Source organism: Schistocerca nitens, chromosome 4, assembly GCF_023898315.1.
Source record: "Schistocerca nitens isolate TAMUIC-IGC-003100 chromosome 4, iqSchNite1.1, whole genome shotgun sequence".
NCBI lineage: Eukaryota > Metazoa > Arthropoda > Insecta > Orthoptera > Acrididae > Schistocerca > Schistocerca nitens.
In genome coordinates this window covers 217,045,059-217,069,965 of record NC_064617.1, presented here as the reverse complement: position 1 = coordinate 217,069,965, position 24,907 = coordinate 217,045,059, and positions in this window count along the sequence as shown.

Below are 24,907 nucleotides of genomic sequence, written 5' to 3'. Positions count from 1 at the left end.
TAATATCGCTTCGAACCTCCTTTTTCGCAGCATAATACAGCAATTCGACGTGGCGTGGACTCAACAAGTTGTTGCAAATCCCTTGCAGAAATATTGATACATCCTGCCTGTAGCCGACCGAAGTGGCCGTGCGGTTCTAGGCGCTGCAGTCTGGAGCCGCGAGACCGCTACGGTCGCAGGTTCGAATCCTGCCTCGGGCATGGATGTGTGTGATGTCCTTAGGTTAGTTAGGTTTAACTAGTTCTAAGTTCTAGGGGACTAATGACCTCAGATGTTAAGTCCCGTAGTGCTCAGAGCCATCCTGCCTGTATTAACCACTGCGAAAGTGTTGCCAGTACAGGATTTTGGGCACAATCTGGCCTGAAGATTATGGCCCATTAATGTTCGAGGGGTGACCAAATCATTTGCTTGAACTGTCCACAATATTCTTCAAACCAATCGCGAACAACAGTGGCCCGGTGACATGGTGCATTGTCATCCATGAAAATTCCATGGCTGTTTGGGAACATCAAGTCTATTATGAATGGCTGCAAATGATCTCCAAGGAGCCGAACATAACCATTTACAGTCAATGATCGGTTCAGTTGGATGGGAGGACCCAGTCCATTCCTTGTAAACACAGCCAAAACTCTTGTAGAGCCACCACCGGCTTGCTCAGTGCCTTATTGACAACTTGGATCCACAGCATCGTGCGATCTGCGCCACACTCGAACCATACAATCAGCTCTTATCAGCTGAAATCGGGATTCTTCTGACCAGTTCCTGGTTTTCCAGTCGTCTAGGATCCAACCGATATGGTTAATAGCCTAGGTGACGCGCTGCAGGCGATGTCGTGCTATTAGCAAAGCCACTCGCGTTGGTCCTCTAATACAGGATTATTACTAATGATTGAAGCGATTTCGCAGCTCTACAATAACTTTATTATTTGAGATATTTTCACAATGCGTTGCACACACATACAAAAACTCAAAAAGTTTTTTTAGGCATTCACAAATGTTCGATATGTGCCCCTTTAGTGATTCGGCAGACATCAAGCCGATAATCAAGTTCCTCCCACACTCGGCGCAGCATGTCCCCATCAATGAGTTCGAAAGCATCGTTGATACGAGCTCGCAGTTCTGGAACGTTTCTTGGTAGAGGAGGTTTAAACACTGAATCTTTCACATAACCCCACAGAAAGAAATCGCATGGGGTTAAGTCGGGAGAGCGTGGAGGCTGTGACATGAATTGCTGATCATGATCTCCACCACGACCTATCCATCGGTTTTCCCATCTCCTGTTTAAGAAAAGCCGAACATCATGATGGAAGTGCGGTGGAGCACCATCCTGTTGAAAGATGAAGTCGGCGCTGTCGGTCTCCAGTTGTGGCATGAGCTAATTTTCCAGCATGTCCAGATACACGTGTCCTGTAACGTTTTTTTCGCAGAAGAAAAACGGGCCGTAAACTTTAAACCGTGAGATTGCACAAAACACGTTAACTTTTGGTGAATTGCGAATTTGCTGGAGGAATGCGTGAGGATTCTCTACCGCCCAGATTCGCACATTGTGTCTGTTCACTTCACCATTAAGAAAAAATGTTGCTTCATCACTGAAAACAAGTTTCGCACTGAACGCATCCTCTTCCATGAGCTGTTGCAACCGCGCCGAAAATTCAAAGCGTTTGACTTTGTCATCGGGTGTCAGGGCTTGTAGCAATTGTAAACGGTAAGGCTTCTGCTTTAGCGTAAGATTTTCCAAACCGTCGGCTGTGGTACGTTTAGCTCCCTGCTTGCTTTATTCGTCGACTTCAGCGGGCTACGCGTGAAACATGCCCGCACGCGTTCAACCGTTTCTTCGCTCACTGCAGGCCGACCCGTTCATTTCCCCTTACAGAGGCATCCAGAAGCTTTAAATTGCGCATACCATCGTCGAATGGAGTTAGCAGTTGGTGGATCTTTGTTGAACTTCGTCCTGAAGTGTCGTTGCACTGTTATGACTGACTGATGTGAGTGCATTTCAAGCACGACATACGCTTTCTCGGCTCCTGTCGCCATTTTGTCTCACTGTGCTCTCGAGCGCTCTGACGGCAGAAACCTGAAGTGCGGCTTCAGCCGAACAAAACTTTCTGAGTTTTTCTAGGTATCTGTAGTGTGTCGTGACCATATGTCAATGAATGGAGCTACACTGAATTTATGAAATCGCTTCAATCATTTGTAATAGCCCTGTAACATAGCGCATTAACGCCACATTTCGCACTGTCATAACGGATACGTAGGTCGTACGTCCCACATCGATAGCTGCAGTTATTTCATGGATTGTAAGTTATCTGTTAGCACTGACAACTCTTCGCAAACGCTGCTGCTCTCGGTCGCTAGGTAAAGGACGTCGCCAGACACCACACTTGCTAGGTGGTAGCTTTTTAAATCGGCCGCGGTCCATTAGTATACGTCGGACCCGCGTGTCGCCTCTGTCAGTAATTGCAGACCGAGCGCCACCACACGGCAGGTATAGAGAGACGTTCTGGCACTCGCCCCAGTTGTACAGCCGACGTTCATAGCAATGGTTCACTGACAAATACGCTCTCATTTGCCGAGACGATAGTTAGCATAGCCTTCAGCTACATTTGCTACGACCTAGCAAGGCGCCGTATTCAATTGATATTGAGATTCTATTAATGTATCATCAAGAGCGATGTTCTACAAATGTGGATTAAAGTTAAGTATTCCAGAAGCTACGTACTTTCCTTTACAGCATTCATTACGTATCCCGTTTCAGACCTCACGCCAGCCTGCGTGAGTTTAAGCGCGTGCCTTTCGGCTTCCTCTCATTGTGTCTAGGCTGTCTTGTCTAGACACAACATTAACTACATCATTTGATCTGAAGCCTGGCGACATTGGCCGAAACCATGATTTGGAAAAAAAAGCAGCGATCAGCAGACTTGGAAAATTAGATAATTTGTAATAAATTCAGTTAGCAAATATTTTCCCGATTTATAAAGTCGACAAGTAAATGCCTAGGTTGTAAGACAATTATCAGTCAATGAAGTGTTTTAAGAAAAGGAAAAGAGAGCTAAAGTAACAATTTTTAACAGTCTGCCTATAGAAATCACAAGTACGAAAGTGGGTTTTCTACCGTGGAAATTACTGAAAATGGAGAGTGAGGCTCCGAGTGAAACTGGTGCTTCGCAAATATACTGGTGGAAACCAGACTGTATATAAACAAAATTATAAGAAACAAAGAGTATGAACCGTGTCAATGAGTAGTTATTTCTTGATTGGGAACATTCAAATGTCATTCATCCTCACCATTTTACAATTTGGAGTATTAAGAAAAAGGAAAGCTATATCCGAAGTTTTGTTGCGTGATTAACTTCACTGAAGTGCGTAAGTTGCCAGGTTGTTTGTTGATCTCATACTCTGCTCATCGGCTGGGGATGGCTTTTAATATATTGTCTATCGTACTGATTCGGTATCGGACTGTTTGTAGACAGAATTTTCGAAGAACTTACTCCGGATGTACAAGTCTCAATTAATAGCTCGCTTGTGACACGCATCCTCCCTACCTGTTTCCGCCACTCTTCAATGTAAGTAGCTCAATAAACATACCAAACATACCAGTTAACACTGGATTCATCATATCGCGAATTCATGAAAAGCTTTCTATGTCGATCTAAGCTTTTGGCAAGATCAATGTGTAGAAGTAGATATGAAATCATAAAATAATAAAAAAAGAGAATTGAATTTTGCAACCTACAAAGGTAATTGGTCTTTGTAGTAACTCTTGCTGTCCTGTTTCATTAGGAGTAATTGAAAAGCTATCGACACTCTTGTAAACTGGCATTCTACTCCTTCTTCTATAAATCCTCCTCCTGTACGGCGTGGCTGTGTGTATCGTGCGGCTGCCTCGAGTCGAATGAGCATGCAGCTGCCTCAGTAGCGGATGCTACAACTGATAAGAATGGGCGCGGCAGGAAGTAGCGCACCAGAAAACAGCAATGGCGGCCGGAAGAAGGCTTTCGCAGCGGACCGTGCTTAGTTAGAACAATAGCACGGTCCTGCGAGCTCTAGCGGCAGCCAGGCGAACCTCGTTCGAGGTCACCCGCCTTACGTAGCTGCTGCGTGTAAATGAACACAGCCATGCAAGCGCACACTGTTCACATTTTCATTTCAATTAGCCATTGCCTTTTAAGATACCGCCCCTGTCACCTAAAGGAAAATGTACTGTTGAACACTCCCCCCTGCGGGTTCGGGGGTTAGAATAGGCCCGCGGTATTCCTGCCTGTTGTAAGAGGCGACTAAAAGGAGTCTCAAATGTTTCGGCCTTATATGATGGTCCCCTCTCGGGTTTGACCTCCATCTTTCTAAATTATTCCGAAGAGCGAGCCAATTGGGGAAGGGCGCCTTACATGGTGCACTGTATCCGTCGTGCAATTAGACCTTTAGCCGGCTTTCTCGTCGTTGCAATGGTGTCCCGCTCGTTTTCGATCTCTTGGGCGATTACCACGCTGCACTCTGCAGTGTTTCTTTTATCTGCGACGACGACCTAGGACAGTTTTGCACCTAAGATCCAGCACGGTAGCCAGTCTGTTGTGGTGGGGCCGCCATGTACCCTCTTGGTTGTAGCCCCCTGACAACACAGGGATCGCTCTACTGATGCCTGCGCCGTAACCTCCCCACGTATGCCAAGGAGTAGATGCCCATCTCCCTGGGGCATCGGGACTCCCGGCAATGGCCATCCTGCCAGGTGGCCTTTGCTGTGGCTGGGTGGCGCCTGTGGGGAGGGCCCTTGGTCGGAGTAGGTGGCATCAGGGCGGATGACCCGCAATGAAGCGTGGTACATCATCTCTCGCTGGCGGCCAGCCGTCAGCAGTCTCTAAGCGTTCGAGGGCTCATTTTAAGGGTAATGTTTATGACCCCAAATCGTTCCCATCCCTGGCCACACCATGGGAGGAACGAAAGGCGTTGAATGAAAGTGAAACGTATTCGCCCAGATATCTTGTCTGTACCAGAGCTGATGGGGAATCTTTTATATCCGTGAAGCCTCAGTTCTTTGTCAAGCATTTAGAGGACAAGTTTGGGGAGGTGGAGGGCTTGTCAAAGATGCGGTCCGGATCGGTGTTGATAAAAACGGCATCCTCCGCCCAGTCGCGGGCCTTGCTCGCTTGTACTAAGCTGGGGGATGTCTCCGTCACTATCACGCCCCATAAAAGTCTGAACATGGTCCAGGGCATTATCTTCCACAGGGATCTCCTTTTACAGTCCGATGACGAGCTGCGCGCCAACTTGGAGCGCCGAGGTGTCCATTTCGTCCGGCGCGTCCACCGGGGTCCGAGGGATCATCAAGTTGCCACCGGTGCCTTCATCTTGGCCTTCGAGGGTGACACGTTACCTGAGAAGGTCAAGGTGATGGTGTACCGTTGTGATGTCAAGCCGTATATCCCTCCCCCGATGCGGTGCTTCAAGTGTTGGAAGTTCGGCCACATGTCTTCACGGTGTGCTTCCGACCTCGTCTGTCGCGATTGCGGTCGCCCATCCCATCCTGATCATCCCTGTGCCCCGCCTCCACTGTGTGTGAACTGTGGTGCGCACCATCCGCCTTGCTCGCCAGACTGTCCGATTCTGCAGAAGGAGCGGAAGATCATGGAAATAAAGACTCTCGACCGCCTGACGTACACTGAGGCGAAGCGGAAATATGATCGGCTTCACCCAGTGCGCATGACAGCTTCTTATGCCGCAACTGTCACTCCTACAATTCCATCCGCTCGTCAGCTTTCAGAGTCGAAGTCCCACACCTGCCCCCTTGATGGTGGGGGGCACTAAACCCCCTGTTGCTCCTGCTCCATCTACTTCAGGAGCAACTCCCCCCCAACCATCGGGGACATCAGTCCCACCTTTCCAGCCGGAGAAGCGTAAGACTTCTTCGGCTACTCTCGTACGGAAGGGGTCCCTTGGGGACCTCCCTTCACAAGTTCTGACCGATTCCAAAGCCGACAGCCGCAAGTGGCTCAAACAACCGCCGGTCCCTGGTCGTCGGGACACACGGTCGTCGTATGTTCCTGAGACTGACACCGTGAAGCCCATGAAGCCTGAACCACCGAAGGCACAGCGCGACAAGCTGAAAAAGAAGAAAGTCCCCAAGACCAACGATATTGCGGTGGCACCCATCCCACCGCTTCCTACAAGCTCTGCCTCTGAAGACGAGGTGGAGATTCTGGCGTCCGCTGAGGACCTCGCTCTTGCCGGTCCCTCGGACGCAATGGATGGCATTTGCACGGGTGCTCCATCGGAGGCAGCAGGTGACCCAGCGGCGTAATCTGCCTTCCCAGTCCCGTCACGCCTTTCCCAGCCATGGACAACACCATCCTCCAGTGGAACTGCAGCGGTTTCTTCCACCATCTAGCTGAGCTCCGCCAACTTCTCAGCCTTCACCCTTTCTTCTGCATTGCTCTCCAGGAAACTTGGTTTCCAGCAATGCGAACCCCCGCCCTCCGTGGCTATCGGGGTTATTATAAGAACCGAGCAGCTTATGAAAGGGTGTCTGGTGGCGTCTGCATATATGTCCTTCACACTCTGCACAGCGAGTCTGTCCCTCTCCAGACGCCTTTAGAGGCTGTCGCTGTACGCGTGTGGACGCCACAGGCTGTTACCGTCTGCAGTCTTTACATTCCACCGGATGGTGATGTCTCGCAGCATGTCCTGGCTGCACTGGTCGCCCAATTGCCGCCACCTTTCTTGCTATTGGGCGACTTAAACGCCCATAACCCTCTGTGGGGTGGGTCAGTGGCAACAGGTCGAGGCGCCATCGTTGAGCATTTACTGTCGCAGCTCGATCTCTCGCTGTTAAATGATTGTGCCTTCACACACTTCAGTGTGGCGCATGGCACCTACTCCGCCATTGACCTTTCAATCTGTAGCCATAGCCTCTTACCGTCTGTCCAATGGAGTGTGCATGACGACCTGTGTGGTAGTGACCACTTTCCGATATTTTTGTCACTACCACGGCGCCACTCTTCTGGGCGCCCTAGCAGATGGGCTATGAATAAGGCTGACTGGGACTTGTTCTCCTCCACTGCCGCTTTTGAGCCTCTCTCTACTGATGACATTGATGCGGTGGTTCAATCGGTCGCCACCGGCATCGTTACTGCCGCCGAATCAGCCATTCCCCGTTCCTCTGGGTCCCCTCGGCGGCGGACTGTGCCTTGGTGGTCGCCTGAGATCGCTGAAGCGATTAAAGATCGCCGGCGGGCGCTCCAGCGTCACAAGCGACGTCCCTCCATCGACCACCTTATCGCCTTCAAACGGCTGCGTGCGCGGGCCCGCCTCCTTATCCGCCAAGGCAAGAAGGAGTGCTGGGAGCGGTATGTATCCACCATTGGCCTCCATGTCACTCCATCGCAGGTCTGGGCCAAGATTCGACGCGTCTACGGCTATCGGACCCCTGCCAGCGTCCCTGCGCTCTCACTGAATGGAGCAGTTTGTACTGACTCCGACGTCATTGCAAATCGCTTAGCAGAGCATTTTGCTATGAGTTCCGCCTCTGCGAATTACCCCCAGGCCTTCCGCTCCATTACAGAGCGGATGGACCGTCGGAGCCTTTCGTTTCGCACCAACCACCCAGAATCTTACAATGCTCCATTTAGTGAGTGGGAATTTCGCAGTGCCCTAGCTGCTTGCCCTGATACCGCTCCTGGGCCAGATGGCATCCACTGTCAGATGCTGAAACACCTTTCAGTGGACTGCTAGCGGCGCCTTCTCGATCTTTACAACCGTCTTTGGGTCGAGGGGGAGTTTCCGTCGCAATGGCGGGAAGGCATTGTCATCCCCGTTTTGAAACCTGGAAAGAACCCTCTGGAGGTGGACAGCTACCGTCCCATTAGCCTCACCAACGTTCTTTGCAAGTTGCTTGAACGGATGGTGAGCCGGCGCTTGAATTGGGTACTGGAGTCTCGGGGCCTTCTGGCTCCGTCTCAGGGTGGGTTCCGTAAAGGCCGCTCCGCCACCGACAATCTGGTGAGCCTGGAGTCGGCCATCCGTACTGCCTTTGCCCGCCGTCAGCACCTGGTCGCTGTCTTTTTCGACATGCGGAAGGCGTACGATACGACATGGCGTCATCACATCCTTTCTACGATTCATGGATGGGGTCTTCGGGGTCCTCTGCCGATTTTTATCCGCAATTTTCTGTCGTGTCGTACCTTCCGCGTGCAAGTCGCGGCCTCGTATAGTTCCTCCCACGTCCAGGAGAACGGTGTGCCACAGGGTTCTGTTTTAAGTGTCTGTCTGTTTTTAATAGCCATTAACGGGCTTGCTGCGGCCGTGGGAAATTCTGTCTCCGCTTCCCTGTATGCTGACGACTTTTGCCTTTACTACAGCTCTACTGGTATTGCAACTGTTGAACGTCAGCTACAGGGCGCTATCCGTAAGGTGCAGTCTTGGGCTGTAGCGCATGGGTTTCAGTTTTCGGCAGCCAAGACCCGCGTAATGCATTTCTGCCGGCGCCGAACAGTCCATCCTGAGCCGCGGCTTTATCTTGCCGACGAACTGCTTGCTGTGGTGGAGACCCACAGGTTTTTGGGGGTGGTTTTCGATGCCCGGTTGACTTGGCTGCCTCATATCCGGCAGCTCAAACAGGCGTGTTGGCGGCATCTCAATGCTCTGCGATTTATTTATTTCGAGTCAAAAACATTACAACAATATTTACAATATATACAATATAACAAATCAGGTCAAATCATAAAAGAACAAACTAAACGGTATTAGCCCAAAATTGTGCAACGGCAGCAGCATTGTCTGAAACATCAACAAGCTCTTGTGTGGAACATGATACAGGACATCTAGGACAGTTAATTAAATGTTTGGTTGTCTGTTCTTCTCCGCAGTCACACAAGGTGGAAGATTCCTTCATGAAGCCCCATTTAAACAGGTTGTCCTTAGTTCGTCCGACGCCACTCCTGAGCCGATTTAGAGACTTCCACACTGTCCAGACTTGATTTCCACCAGGAGGAAGGGTCTCAGAAGGAGTCATCCAATCATTGCTGTCAGATTTTGCTGTCCACTGAGATAGTCTGGCTGCTCCAGTCCGACCGGTGAGGGGTGTAGTAGTTCTCATAAAGCTCCTCCTAGATTTGAGTCTACTAATTGGTGGCTGGTATCCATGTAGCAGGTGATCGGTGTTATGATCTGCTTTATGTCTCTCAAGTTTGGCTGCGACTTCACGCCTTATGTCTGGAGGAGCAATACCTGCTAGTTTATGGAGTTTATCAATAGGTGTAGCTTTGAGGCATCCCGTTACTGTCCTGCAGGTTTCGTTCAGTGCCACATCAACCTGCTTTGCATGAGATGACTTGTACCATACAGGACATGCGTATTCAGCTGCGGAATAGCACAAGGCCAAGGCTGATGTTCTTAGTAGTTTGGGATCTGCACCCCAAACGCTGCCAGTGAGCTTCCGCAGGATGTTGTTACGAGCAGCAACTTTCTGCTTAGTGTTAGTGCAGTGTTTTCTGTAGGTCAACGTTCGATCTAAGGTGACACCCAGATATTTGGGGTAGAAACAATGTTCAAGCTCTTGATCTTCCCAACACACTGTAAGTTTTCTGTAGGCCTCTCGATTGCGTAGGTGGAAAGCACAAACTTGAGTTTTAGTAGGGTTCGGTCTTAAGTTATTGACTCTGTAGTACTCAGATAGGTCCTTGAGAGCAACAGTAAGCTGGTTTTCTACTGTGTCAAAATCTCTAGCTTGTGTGACTAAGGCAAGATCATCTGCATAGATGAAACTCTTTGTAAAAGAAGGTTGAGGCTGGTCATTTGTAAATATGTTGAACAATATGGGGGAAAGGACACTACCCTGAGGCAAGCCATTCCTTTGACTTCTCCATCTACTCCTTCTTCCTTGGAACTCCACATAGAATCGCCGGTTTTCCAAAAGTGTCTGCACAGTTCTGGTGAAATTAATGTCTCTAGTGATGTAGTAGACTTTGTGCAATAATTGTCGATGTTGAATGGTGTCATATGCTGCTGTGAGATCCACGAAGACAGCCCCGGAAATGTATCCTTTTTCATATCCCTCTTCAATATGTTCAGTCAGATTAAGGACTTGTGCTGTACAATTCTTTCCAGGTCGGAAACCTGCTTGTTGAGGTATGAGTTGTTTTTCAACAATGGGAGTGAGTCTATTTAGTAACATTCTTTCATAGATTTTATACAAATGGCAAAGGAGCGAAATCGGTCGGTAGTTCTTGGGATCAGCTGCACCCTTTCCAGGTTTTAGTAAGGGAATAACTTTAGTTTTCCTCCAGATGGCAGGGATCTGTTTCCGCTTCAGGCAACCATTATAGAATTGTAGAAGCCATCTTTCCGTGATGGGACCAAAATGTTTAATTTGCTCAATCATTAGGTCGTCTAGACCAGGCGCTTTACCATTTTTGCATTTCTGAATTGCGGTTCTAAGTTCTTGTAAGGTGAAGTCATTGGATAGGTGGTTGTTTTCACGTTCAGGTTCTCTTTTGAGTTTTGTTCTATCTTTAGAACAATTGACCCTGCCATTCTGAATTAGATGATGAGCAATTTGATCTGGTGCAATGTTTGCATGGCCATGGTTGTGGACAGGGTCGTTGTTCAGGCGTCGCAGCAACTGCCAGGCTTTCTGACTGCTTTTAGACATATCAAGGTTCTCGAGTAACTCTATCCATCGTTCTTTTTTGGATTTGGCTAAGGCTGAGGATAAATTTTGGCCAGCAGTTAAAGTTTCAATGCTGTAAGGATTATCATTGAAAAGTTGGATATAGTTATGTAGATGCTTCACGGATTCTTCTGTCAAGCCAGGTATGTAGTTAACTCGACAGCCTCTGGGAGTTGAGAGTCTTGAGCATCTTTTCACGGCTTCTACAAACTCATCATAGTTGGAAACTGAGGGTTCTATGCGTGAAACTTCTGAGTCAAGGAGATCAGCAAACTTCTGCCAGTCTGCTTTCTTGAAATTGTATCGCCTTCGGAATGATGTGATTCTAGGAGTAATGGCTGCAAACACTTGGCAGCCTATGGGGCGGTGTTGAGTATTTGGTATCGGATTTAGAACAGTTTTTCTGCATTGGTGAGCTATGTTCTCGCTAACAAAAATTAAGTCGGGGTTATACCCACGTTTCCAACGCCCACTGTTAAAAGATGGTGGGAGTTTATTATCATGGACAAGATTAAGATGGTTGGTTTCAGCCCAAGTCAGAACTGCTTCACCATTACTGTCGTCCTCAACATAACCCCAAACACTGCTATGACTATTGAAATCTCCAACAATAAAGTGAGCTTGTTGATTGGAGTAGTTGTCTGTAGGTGAAAATTGGAAATCTGTTCCTGGGGGTTTGTAAATTGACGACACAATACAACCATTCAGTTCTACAGACAGTATTTCAATATTGTTGAATTCTGTAAGTGAGGTAGAGAGAACAGCTATATCGTTCCTCACAAAGATAGCACTGCCATATTGTCTATGGGGTCGCTCAACTGCCAGTTTCATCCCAAGGATTTTTGGTCTTCTCATGGTGTCATCTCGATGGGTTTCTTGTATACATAAAATATCACACCTAGGTTCCTTGGCAATATGTTGCAGGAGTTCTTCTTTGGCAACAGACAATCCTTCTATGTTAATTGATACAATCACAAGGTGAGGTCTTGATAAAGACCTTTGGTTTCCATTCATAGTGAAACCTATAATGCAATGTTTGAGCCACACCCGCTGGGGCGCCGACCGCTCTACCCTGTTGCGGCTCTACCAGGCGTTAATCCAGTCCCGTCTGGATTATGGGAGCCTGGCTTATGGCTCAGCATCCCCATCTGCGTTGCGGGTGCTGGACCCCATTCTCCACAGCGGGATACGCCTTGCCACTGGTGCTTTCCGCACCAGCCCTGTGGACAGCGTCCTAGTGGAGGCAGGTGTCCCTCCACTGCGGTTCCGACGCAAACAATTACTGGCTGCTTATGCTGCCCATGTTTTTAGCTCGCCCGGGCATCCAAATTACCGTGTCCTGTTCCCGCAGTCAGTCGTCCATCTGCCAGAACGGTCGGGTTGTCCGATCGCCGTACGCGTCAAGGAGCTTCTCTCCGGGCTTGGGCTTGTCCCTGTTCCACCTCCTTTCCGGGCACCTCTGCGTACACCCCCGTGGTGCGTTCCTCGCCCTTGCCTTCGGCTAGACTTGGCAGAGGGCTCGAAGGACTCAGTCCCTCCAGAGGCCTTCCGCCGCCGCTTTTATTCCATCCTGGCCACGTATCAGGGCTCCGGCATTGTTTACACCGACGGCTCGATGGTTGCTGGTCGAGTCGGTTATGCGCTCACTCTAGGGGACCATTCCGAACAACGTTCCTTGCCGGCTGGCTGCAGTGTTTACACTGCTGAGCTGGTCGCCATCTTTCGAGCCCTAGAGTATATCCGCTCCTGCTCAGGTGAGTCCTTCGTTATCTGTAGCGATTCCCTGAGCAGTTTACGAGCTCTCGACCAGTGTTTTTCTCGTTCCCGTCTGGTGATGGCTATCCATGAGTCCCTGCATACTCTTGCGCGTTGCGGCCGCTCCGCGGTCTTCGTGTGGACCCCAGGCCATGTTGGGATCCCCGGCAACGAAAATGTTGACCGGCTGGCGAAAGAGGCGATTAGTGCACCATCTCTGGACGTTGGCCTCCCGGAGACAGATTTGCGAGCGTTCCTACGCCGCAAAATTCTGGACCTTTGGGACACTGAATGGCGCGCCCTGCCTTCACGCAACAAACTTCGGGCCATCAAGGGGGCTACCGGTGTGTGGCGCTCCTCCTTGCGGGTCTCTCGCAAGGAGTCTGTTGTCCTCTGCCGGCTGCGCATTGGGCACACGTGGCTGACGCACGGCCACTTATTGCGACGAGAGGACCCACCTTTACGTCGCTGCGGCTCCATTTTGACGGCGGTCCACATTTTATTGGACTGTCCACTTTTAGCTGTGCTCAGGCAGTCGTTCGCACTGCCTGACACGCTCCCTGCCCTTTTAACAGATGACTCGGCTATGGCTGACTTAGTTTTACGTTTTATTCGGGCAGGGGGCTTTTATCATTTAATCTGAGTGTTTCTGTTTTATGTTATAGTTTTGTTGATTCTGGCCTTTGGCCTATGCTTTTAAACTGGTTTTTTAACGTGTTTCTAAGTGGTTGGCTTTTCCTTTTTTTATTTCTATGGTCGGCCAACCACCGTCACACTCTGTGTGGTTTTAGTTCGTTTTGTCTTGTCTTTGTCTCAGTTTCTGTTGTTCTGTGTCGTCTGTGTTCTGTTCTGTTCCTCGTTTTTATTCTCTGTGGGTGTTCTTTGTATTTGGAAAAAGGGACCGATGACCGTAGCAGTCTGGTCCCTTTGATCCCCCAAACCAACCAACCAACTGTTGAACACTGCAAAATAATAATCACTGAGTAAATACTTATGCTCGTATTCGCGCCAACTTGGGCCACGCCTGGAATCATACTTGCTCACTCCGTGAGCCGATCTTGTTAACTGAATGCTTACCCACCTTTGCTGCCGGGGCCGAAAATCTCAGCGCAGTTGCTAACTGACGTGGTATCTCTACGTCATCTGCTATCTTGGGTCCGGTAATGATAGATGTGGGTCAGACTCGAACAACGTAGCTGTACCGACGCTCATACCTTAAAAGTGTTGGCCGACATCTGGTTCGGGATTAAGGTTTAAGCCGTCTTCCCAGGGGACGAGGCAGCTGACACTGAAGTGGACACGGACGGGACATCCGCCCTCATCGGCATCGACACAGTGGACGAGCTTGATTTGCGACCACAGAGCTCTCCAGCGGCCATAGTCGGCATTATTTTGGCCGCACACCACACAGTTTCTTTACAGAATTGGACGCGCGTAAAATAGCTGCGTTAACTCTGTTACCGATTGTCGAAGAAGAGCGGAGAAAACCGCAAAGAAGATTCTAGCCTCTTAGATGGCTTGAACAGCAAATTGTCGGTAGACGAACATTACAAAATGCTGTACAACGATCTGAAATACGTAATAGTAGAAGTTACTCCTTAACGTAATAGCGTTTTCATCCCGTTTTTGGTGTTGAATTGAATATGAACTGAAGCACCAAAGAAACTTGTATAGGCATACGTATTCAAATACAGAGATATGTAAACTGGCAGCCCGCATCTCGTGGTCGTGAGGTAGCGTTCTCGCTTCCCACGCCCGGGTTCCCGGGTTCGATTCCCGGCGGGGTCAGGGATTTTCTCTGCCTCGTGATGGCTGGGTGTTGTGTGCTGTCCTTAGGTTAGTTAGGTTTAAGTAGTTCTAAGTTCTAGAGGACTTATGACCACAGCAGTTGAGTCCCACAGTGCTCAGAGCCATTTTTTTTTTTTGTAAACTGGCAGAATACGGCGCTGCGGTTGGCAACGCCTATATGAGACAATAAGTGTCCGGCGCAGTTGTTATATCGGTTACTCCTAGGTTTCAAGATTTAAGTGAGTCTGAACGTGGTGTTAAAGTCGACGCAAGAGCGATGCGACGCAACATTTACGATGTAGCGATGAAGTGGAGATTTTCCCGTACGACCATTTCACGAGTTACCGTGAATATCAGGAATCCGGTAAAACATCAGATCTGCGACATCGCTGCGGTCGGAAAAAGAGTCTGCAAGAACGGGACAAGCGATGACAGAAGAGGATCGTACAGCGTGACAGAAGTGCAACCCATTCGCAAATTGGTGCAGATTTTAATGCTGAGCCATCAAAAAGTGTCAGCGTACGAACCATTCAACGACATATCATCGTTATGGGCTTTCGGAGCCAGAGGCCGCCTCATATGCCCTTGATGACTGCACGGCACAAACCTTTACGCCTCGCATGGGCCCGTCAACACCAACAGTGAACTGTTGATGACTGGAAACATGTTGCCTGGTCGGACGAGTTTCGTTTCAAATTGTATCGAGCGAATGGACTTGTATGGGTATTCAGACAACCTCATGAATCCATGGACGCTACATGTCAGCAGTGAACTGTTGAAACTGGTGGAGGCTCTGTAATGGTGTGGGACGTGTGCAGCTGGAGTGATGTGGGACCACTGATACGTCTAGCTACGAGTCTAACAGGAGACACGGACGTAAACGTCCTGTCTGCCTGCATACATTCATATTTATTGTGCGTTCCGACGGACGTGGGCAATCACAGCAGGACAATGGGACACCCCAAACGTCCAGAATTGCTACAGACTCCAGGAACACTCTTCTGAGTTTAAACATGAACATTATTGAGCATAACAGAGATGCCTTGCAACGTGCTGTTCAGAACAGATATCCACCCCCTCGTACTCTTACGGATTTATGGACAACCCTGCAGAATTAATGAGGTCAATTCCCTCCAGAACCACTTCAGACACTAGTCGTGTCCACGCCAAGTAGTGTTGCGGCTCTTCTGCGTGGTCGCGGGGGCCGTACACGGTATTAGGCAGGTCTGCCAGTTTCTTTGGTTCTTCAGTGTAGTTAAGGTATAGTGTCTAATGTCACTGCATTATCACAGCAATGTCTATCATTGAAACGGTATATTTTCGTAGCAGACGTGTTATAAAACTAAAATATCTGCTACAGGTTAAAATGGTTCAAATGGCTCTGAGCATTATGCGACTTAACTTCTGAGGTCATCAGTCGCCTAGAACTTAGAACTATTTAAACCTAACTAACCTAAGGACATCACACACATCCATGGCCGAGGCAGGATTCGAACCTGCGACCGTAGCCGTCGCTCGGCTCCAGACTGTAGCGCCTAGAACCGATCGGCCACTCCGGCCGGCATCTGCTACAGAAAGCCGTAACCAACCGATATATAGTTACCATTCATTTTATTATAACATATCATCGGTAAAACGATGCGTTTTCGAGAGAGCCAAGGCTATGAAAATATGTACTTGGCTTCGCGGTTGGAAATTAAAAAAAAGTGTTTCACTATTTCTGGAAATTGTACCCCTAAGGGGGAAAATAGAGAACGAAAAATTTTTAGTGGAAGTATTTTTAAAGGTAAATCCACGAAAAGTGGTATCTGGATGATCTGTTAGAAATGATAAAAGTACATCTTTCACTGCTTTTGATAATTCAACCCGTACTGGGGTGAAATAGGGTCAGAATGATTCTCCGACTCATCATCACGCAGGACAAACCACTAAGGACAGAAACTTGATATCTCGAGAGGGTGTGGAACTGAGGAATTTTCTGGTGCTTTGAAAGAGCTTATGATCGTATAACTTCCCATTCGGTTTTTTTACCCATCCCTCAGCCACAGAACGGGCGCTTATGAGAGTAGCAGTTTTGCGGCCTAAAACCATAAAAAAAAAATCCAACATGTGACGTCACCAGCTGCTAGTCCACGTGCGTTTTCACGTCCCGTGAGAGGACAGCCTTAGGAACGACTGGTTTTGATGCACTACTGCAGTGAATGAAATTCGAAAGAAAAATTTGACTGATTAACGGGAGTACTGAAGAGAGAGGCTATAAAACCGGCTCGGCTAAAGTTGGAAATAAACCCAACCGATATCCTTTGCAAATGTTGTAGCGTCATGACAGAATATATGGATACATACCGTTTGAATGAACGTTTCGTGCGAGGGTCGTTTGTCTGTTGCTCGCAGTAGGCGCTGAATAAAAAAGACCGCATTCATAACACTGTCAATAGTAGCAGGCTGCCGAAGGACGAAGGGTGGCTGATTGGCGCGTGTTTGGTGCAGTCTGCGCCGGTCCGGCGACAGCTCGTCGTAGTTAAAGCTAACAAAACGCGGCCGCGTCCCTGGGCAGGTGAGCGCATTTTGGCAATTAAAGCGTTTGATGGCGGCGGCAGCAGCAGCAGCAGCAGACTGTGCGGCCGAGAGGGGCTCTTTAATCAATATGCAATCCGACAGGTGCTGATTGCTTCATTTGGGGCACGACTGGCGGGCGACCGTCAACCAATCAAATTGTTAAATTAAACTCGGCCGCGCCGCGCAGCGCAGCGCCGAGCCACGTGGCCCGTAATTGTGGGGTCTGCCGGCGTCGTCCTGGCAACAGCCTTTGATGTGCCCCGGCGGCGGGACACTTCGCATGCCGTGTTCCCGCCGATTGGCAGTGTGATGGCAAGGAATGCCCCATTACTCTCCTCTGCTACTATGGGAATAGAGTGAGACAGATACTACGATCTCTACCACGCTGCAATACAGCGCCGTAGCACTGCATCCCTCATCACGTTCCTGTGTAATCTAGGGCTGCAGACAGGCTATGATGGAGCGGCAGTGGGTGACTAGAGCACCAGTGGGATTGGAGCGTCGAGCCGCGGCGTGCGACCTCGGACAACCGAAGGCACCGATAGATGTCTCCACAGTCAAGGTATTGCGATCCTACGCTGTGGTAGCCATGGTGGCAGACGAATTAAAACTGCTTGGCATTGTATCTTCAGCTGGTGCTTCCATTGCAATTTTGGAAGCTAGTACTGACTCTGTAAGGTTACCTATACTGCTATACTGTATAAAGACAATGGTTCAAATGGCTCTGAGCACTGTGGGACTTAACTGCTGAGGTCATCAGTTCCCTAGAACTTAGAACTACTTAAACCTAACTAACCTAAGGACATGCCCGAGGCAGGATTCGAGCCTGCGACCGTAGCGGTCGCGCGGTTCCAGACTGTAGCGCCTAGAACCGCTCGGCCACTTCGGCCGGCTGTATAAAGACAGTTTTTAGTTTAAAGTGGTTACCAGTGTCTAACAGTTCTTGACAGATGTACTTAAAATTTGTACGTGATACACTTATAAACGTTCGGACGGATATAAGCTACACAGTTTCTTAATATATGCTGTATATAAACACACTATATAAAAGGAAAATGTTCTATCAAAAAACTCGGGAAGTTCTTAACCGAATTACTTCAAATTTCTACGCGATACTCTAACAAACGTTTGGACAGACATAGGCTACATATCTCTCTCTCTCTCTCTCTCTCTCTCTCTCTCTCTCTATATATATATATATATATATATATATATATATAAAGTCGTAATTTAACGTTGTTACCCAAAATCTCGAAAAGTCTGTGTCCGATTTACTTCAAGCTAGTACTGACTCTGTAAGGTTACCTATACTGCTATACTGTATAAAGACAATGGTTCAAATGGCTCTGAGCACTGTGAGACTTAACTGCTGAGGTCATCAGTTCCCTAGAACTTAGAACTACTTAAACCTAACTAACCTAAGGACATGCCCGAGGCAGGATTCGAGCCTGCGACCGTAGCGGTCGCGCGGTTCCAGACTGTAGCGCCTAGAACCGCTCGGCCACTTCGGCCGGCTGTATAAAGACAGTTTTTAGTTTAAAGTGGTTACCAGTGTCTAACAGTTCTTGACAGATGTACTTAAAATTTGTACGTGATACACTTATAAACGTTCGGACGGATATAAGCTACACAGTTTCTTAATAAATTTTCAGACGAACATAGACTACATATTTTTAATATATATGGTTTATAAATATATACTACATTCAGGGGGAAATGTAGTTAGAAAGAATAGAAACTTTTTACTTCATACTCTAATGAATGTTCAGACACAGACCACCCATTTTTTAAATGTGTATGGTACATAAAGATCTGTGTATATATTACTATAATATATAAAACTAAGTCGTTGTTCAACGCTGTTACCAAAAATTTCGAACAGTTCGTGGCCGATTTAGCTCAAATTTTCACACAATGCTCTAGTAAACATTCAGGCTGATATATATAATATTAGGGAGAAATGTCACAAAAACTCACGAAAATTTCTTGACCTATTTACTTCCGATTTTTCATGATACACCGACAAAGGTTCAGACAGACATAATCAAAATTTTTGATGTATGTGATACACACACACACACACACACACACACACACACACACACACACACACACACACACACACACACACACACACACACACACACACATATATATATATATATATATATATATATATATATATAATTTTTACATGAGACGTAGGCTACATATTATTTGATATATATGTGGTAGATAAGTGTATATGTAATACATAAAGGGAAACTTTTTTAGTGAATACCTCAGAATGTGCCTGACCGATTACTTTCCTATTTTTACACTATACTCCAATAAATCTTTGGATGGACATAGTTTACATACGTTTTAAATACACTCCTGGAAATTGAAATAAGAACACCGTGAATTCATTGTCCCAGGAAGGGGAAACTTTATTGACACATTCCTGGGGTCAGATACATCACATGATCACACTGACAGAACCACAGGCACATAGACACAGGCAACAGAGCATGCACAATGTCGGCACTAGTACAGTGTATATCCACCTTTCGCAGCAATGCAGGCTGCTATTCTCCCATGGAGACGATCGTAGAGATGCTGGATGTAGTCCTGTGGAACGGCTTGCCATGCCATTTCCACCTGGCGCCTCAGTTGGACCAGCGTTCGTGCTGGACGTGCAGACCGCGTGAGACGACGCTTCATCCAGTCCCAAACATGCTCAATGGGAGACAGATCCGGAGATCTTTCTGGCCTGGGTAGTTGACTTACACCTTCTAGAGCACGTTCAGTGGCACGGGATACATGCGGACGTGCATTGTCCTGTTGGAACAGCAAGTTCCCTTGCCGGTCTAGGAATGGTAGAACGATGGGTTCGATGACGGTTTGGATGTACCGTGCACTATTCAGTGTCCCCTCGACGATCACCAGTGGTGTACGGCCAGTGTAGGAGATCGCTCCCCACACCATGATGCCGGGTGTTGGCCCTGTGTGCCTCGGTCGTATGCAGTCCTGATTGTGGCGCTCACCTGCACGGCGCCAAACACGCATACGACCATCATTGGCACCAAGGCAGAAGCGACTCTCATCGCTGAAGACGACACGTCTCCATTCGTCCCTCCATTCACGCCTGTCGCGACACCACTGGAGGCGGGCTGCACGATGTTGGGGCGTGAGCGGAAGACGGCCTAACGGTGTGCGGGACCGTAGCCCAGCTTCATGGAGACGGTTGCGAATGGTCCTCGCCGATACCCCAGGGGCAACAGTGTCCCTAATTTGCTGGGAAGTGGCGGTGCGGTCCCCTACGGCACTGCGTAGGATCCTACGGTCTTGGCGTGCATCCGTGCGTCGCTGCGGTCCGGTCCCAGGTCGACGGGCACGTGCACCTTCCGCCGACCACTGGCGACAACATCGATGTACTGTGGAGACCTCACGCCCCACGTGTTGAGCAATTCGGCGGTACGTCCACCCGGCCTCCCGCATGCCCACTATACGCCCTCGCTCTAAGTCCGTCAACTGCACATACGGTTCACGTCCACGCTGTCGCGGCATGCTACCAGTGTTAAAGACTGCGATGGAGCTCCGTATGCCACGGCAAACTGGCTGACACTGACGGCGGCGGTGCACAAATGCTGCGCAGCTAGCGCCATTCGACGGCCAACACCGCGGTTCCTGGTGTGTCCGCTGTGCCGTGCGTGTGATCATTGCTTGTACAGCCCTCTCGCAGTGTCCGGAGCAAGTATGGTGGGTCTGACACACCGGTGTCAATGTGTTCTTTTTTCCATTTCCAGGAGTGTATATGTAGAATACATGAAGGGAAACATTGCTAGCAAAAGTCTCTTAAAGTTCTTCAAAAAATGTTCAAATGTGTGTGAAATCTTATGGGACTTAACTGCTAAGGTCATCAGTCCCTAAGCTTACACACTAATTAACCTAAATTATCCTAAGGACAAACACACACACCCATGCCCGAGGGAGGACTCGAACCTCCGCCGGGACCAGCAGCACAGTCCATCACTGCAGCGCCTAGACCGCTCAGCTAATCCCGCGCGGCAAAGTTCTTCACCATTTACATCAAATTTTTTCCTGATACTCTACTAACATTCAAATGGGCATAGGCTATATATCTTTTAAACAACGCTATACAGTCTTCCTGTTAATACTGACTGCCAGATACAAAACGCTGTGCTCTGAAAATCTGAAGTTTGGTGTTCCTCCCTGGAGACAGTTTTAACCTAGATATCAGGGCGTTTAAACCATTATATAAATTGCTTCTTCTGCGTGTGATCATTCTCATTATATATAATTTTAAACAGAATTTGTATACACAACAATGTGCTGTTTGGGTTTCTTTGTTGCAGTCAGTTTTAAAAGGATAGAGGAAAGTTGTATTTATGACTTACCGGCTTATGACTGGAATACTACTGGAAATCTGAATCAACCGGAACTGTGTAGTCCTATCTGTTCACAGATTTAAATTATGAGAAATATTGTCATTGGAGTTACTATTCAGCACATGGAGAGGTCTGTCCTGTACCTATTATATTAATGATCCCCGCTGATTTACCCATTCTTTTTAAGTGACTTCATTTCCAAAGCAAGGTTTCGTTAACAATAACAATAAACAAGACTAGAGGTCAGAGAGAGAGGGAAAGAGGAGATAGGCAAAGAGAGAGGCAGAGGGGGAGGGGGAGGAGGAGATGGACAGAGAATGGTGATGAGTAGTTGGAGAGAGATTTAGGGGAGGGGGAGGGGGAGGAGGAGGAGGAGGAGGAGACGGACAAGGGAGGGGGCAGAGGATGAAATGGACAAAGAGAGGAGGAGGAAGAGAAGGAGGAGAAGATGGACAGAGAGAGGGGCAGAAGAAGATGAGGACATATATACAATTCTTATACATAGTTAGCAACAATGTCGCATTGCCAGATTCTCTAGCAGATATTATAAATGCGAGAGAGAGAGAGAGAGAGAGAGAGAGTGCGGATACGTGAGTGTTTTAGTATGTTTGTTACTCTTTCATGCTGAATAGCTGGACAGGTTTGGATGAAATTTGGAATGGGGATAGCTTATACCCTCAATTAAAACGTAGATTAATTTGTATATACGTGCCTACCAAAAGGTTGGGGGTGAAAAAGAAGTGTAGCCACGACATGTGAATATCCATACTTTATTCATCCAGTGTTTGAGAATGGGAGCACTTAGCGACTTGCAACAAACCTTATACATAAAACCAGATTTTTACGAAACTTTTTCGCTGACAGACCTCACAAAATGATGAGACGAAGTGGTTACTAAATTTTCGCTGTTCACGAAAAAAAAAAACTGCCGCATGAAGCACAACGTTTTAATATTATACTTCTTTCCCACTGACTGTATTTGCGACACATTTTGCATACAATATTCACATATACTGTAAGTAGGCAGGAGGCTATTCTCACAACACAAATCGTGACCAAAACAGACACCACCCGTATGACAACCACTGGCAGAGTAATAGCTACAGAGAAAGTTCGCATTTCCGTAGTAATGAATATGACAAGACAATCATAGAAACAGACAATATGGTAACCAGAACTATTATTATCAAGGGAGACAGAATAATTTCAGACGCAACAGTTTAGCGCGCAGTTACGATTCAGGGAGAAATTCTCCACCACGTGACCGACAAAAAAGAAACTATGTAAACTACCGACATGACGACCGACGATATAATCGTAACGAGAGACCTGAATTGCATCAGAACTGGCGGGATTCAAACAGAGCAGGGCCCTCTCGACAAGGTGAATTTGTAGAAGTGAGGTCTCTAAATCCTAATAACGACGCGCGCCAACAAAGAGATAGCAGACAATGACTCGCACCGCAAGCAGCCACGTGCGCCGGCTGGCTCAGAGAAAAATGACATAGACGCTAACCTTGAGAAAAATTCCAGTATTCTTTTCTGACGTATACTGCATGATAATTGTGTTCAGGCTGAAACTCAGAGTACTATGAAGAGTAAAGGATTGCACCACATTTCACATGTAAAACCGTTTATTGAGAGATAATCTGTCTTTTTAACTTAGTCTTTGCTATAAAATTTTTCACTTTACATTACTAGTATGCTTTGTCAGACTTAGAATCTGTTAATATGCAACAATGTTTGAAGATAAATACGCAGTCAAGAACCAAGAGAACTTATTTAAACAGAAATTACGAATGCATTGTTATTGTGAACAGACAACACAGTGTTATTGTGTGTGTACATTCTTGCTTGTTAGTTGCACGATTATGTGACGACTATAAGGCTCACATACTTAGAACATTTACCAGTATTGCTAATGAGATTTTAATGCAACATTTTGATTTACTTGAAAATACATTCTGGATTTGAAGTATTTTCTGAGAGATACCAGATGGCACACTGGTTAGTTTATTTGACAGCTACACGATTATATCACTACGCTACTAATATGTGATACAATTTACATTGTTGCTTTTGCGGTGTATCTGTTTTATATCTGCACAGTTTTTCTGTATTATTCTGGAAAGTAAAAGATGTTTTAGTAGTAGCTTTTGTGGTAAAGCTACAATAAGACAGCCTTTTTGTAGCACAACAATACATTACAGTGTAGTACATTCTTGATCACGGTACTGTACATAATAACTACGATATCTATACACAAAGAATTTCACTTTCGTTTATGATGAGGTAAGTACATTGACTTCAGCAGAACTTTGCTTACAGAGGACGATAACTACGACACTTCCACAGAATTATCTTACAGCAAGACGCACATTTAGCGCTACAGGACACGCATTTGAGTGATTAATTTTGTACTTAATCCATTTATTTTTCAAGATTTTTGAATTACAAATAAAGTTTTCTGTGACACATTTCATTCCATTGCTGTAATCTGTAACACCTGAGGGTATAATTACATTAATCCTCAGGGGGGTACACGCTTACCTTGTGTACCATGTGTTTGGCAAGCACAAGGAGCCCTAGCTAATATGGTATTTGCTTATACAACTTTACACATCGGTACCACGTTTCTCTAACACAGAATTACACAGCTATCTGATCATTTAACTGAGAGAGACAAACTTTTTTTTTACTACATCAGTGACACATGTTTACGTAATTACAAAAAAAAATGGTTCAAATGGCTCTGAGCACTATGCGACTTAACTTCTGAGGTCATCAGTCGCTTAGAACTTAGAACTAATTAAACCTAACTAACCTAAGGACATCACACACATCCATGCCCGAGGCAGGATTCGAACCTGCGACCGTAGCGGTCGCCCGGTTCCAGACTGTAGCACCTAGAACCGCAAGGCCACTCCGGCTGGCTCCTGTTTATGTAATTACACAGTTGGATAACTTCACACTTACGAAATTGTATTTTGTCTGTACTTAGTGAACTGTTCATATTTTTTCGGAACCATTGTGGTACTATGAGAGCTTTGAATGATGTGTTTGGTACGGGATCATGATTTTAAAGTATGTTTGAGGTAGATGACACTATTGAAATGAGCAAAGAATTTTTTTTTTTTTTTTTTTTTTTTTTTAGGTTTTGAAATTATTGGAGGAAGCTACGACGATTTTGAGAATTGACTGAGATGTTATGATATTATTACAACGACGATATGTATTATGCTGTTGAGGCATGTTTATGATCAATAAGATGATGATACCGTATATGAGGAATTTGATTATGCTATGTATTTCTTATGATGAAATATTGAAGAAGTGTCGACGAATGTGTATATGTGTAATAAGGTAAGGAATAATGAATAGTGGTTAGGGACTCTGATTTGTGGAAAAGGATGTTGGAAACCAAGAATTGTACTTTAGAATTATGAAATGTGTGTACATGTGTGAATGTATCACAATGCCACTGAAAATTTTTTGGACACTGTTGTATTTATAGGATTTTGTTTCTACACATTTGTAACGCAAATTCTCGACCTGTGAAATTTTTTATATGAGACTGCCACTGTAGCGGAAACTGCTGTCGTAAATATTTCGGTAGGAAAGTTAAGTGACCTTCACGTAATGCGTGGTGGGCACCCAGATGCGCGACAGTCGCCTGGGAAAAAGCCATTAGTGCGTGCCTTTCAGAGGCACAGATGGAGAACGAAAAGAGATCATTAACCTCGCTATTGACGTTCCTTT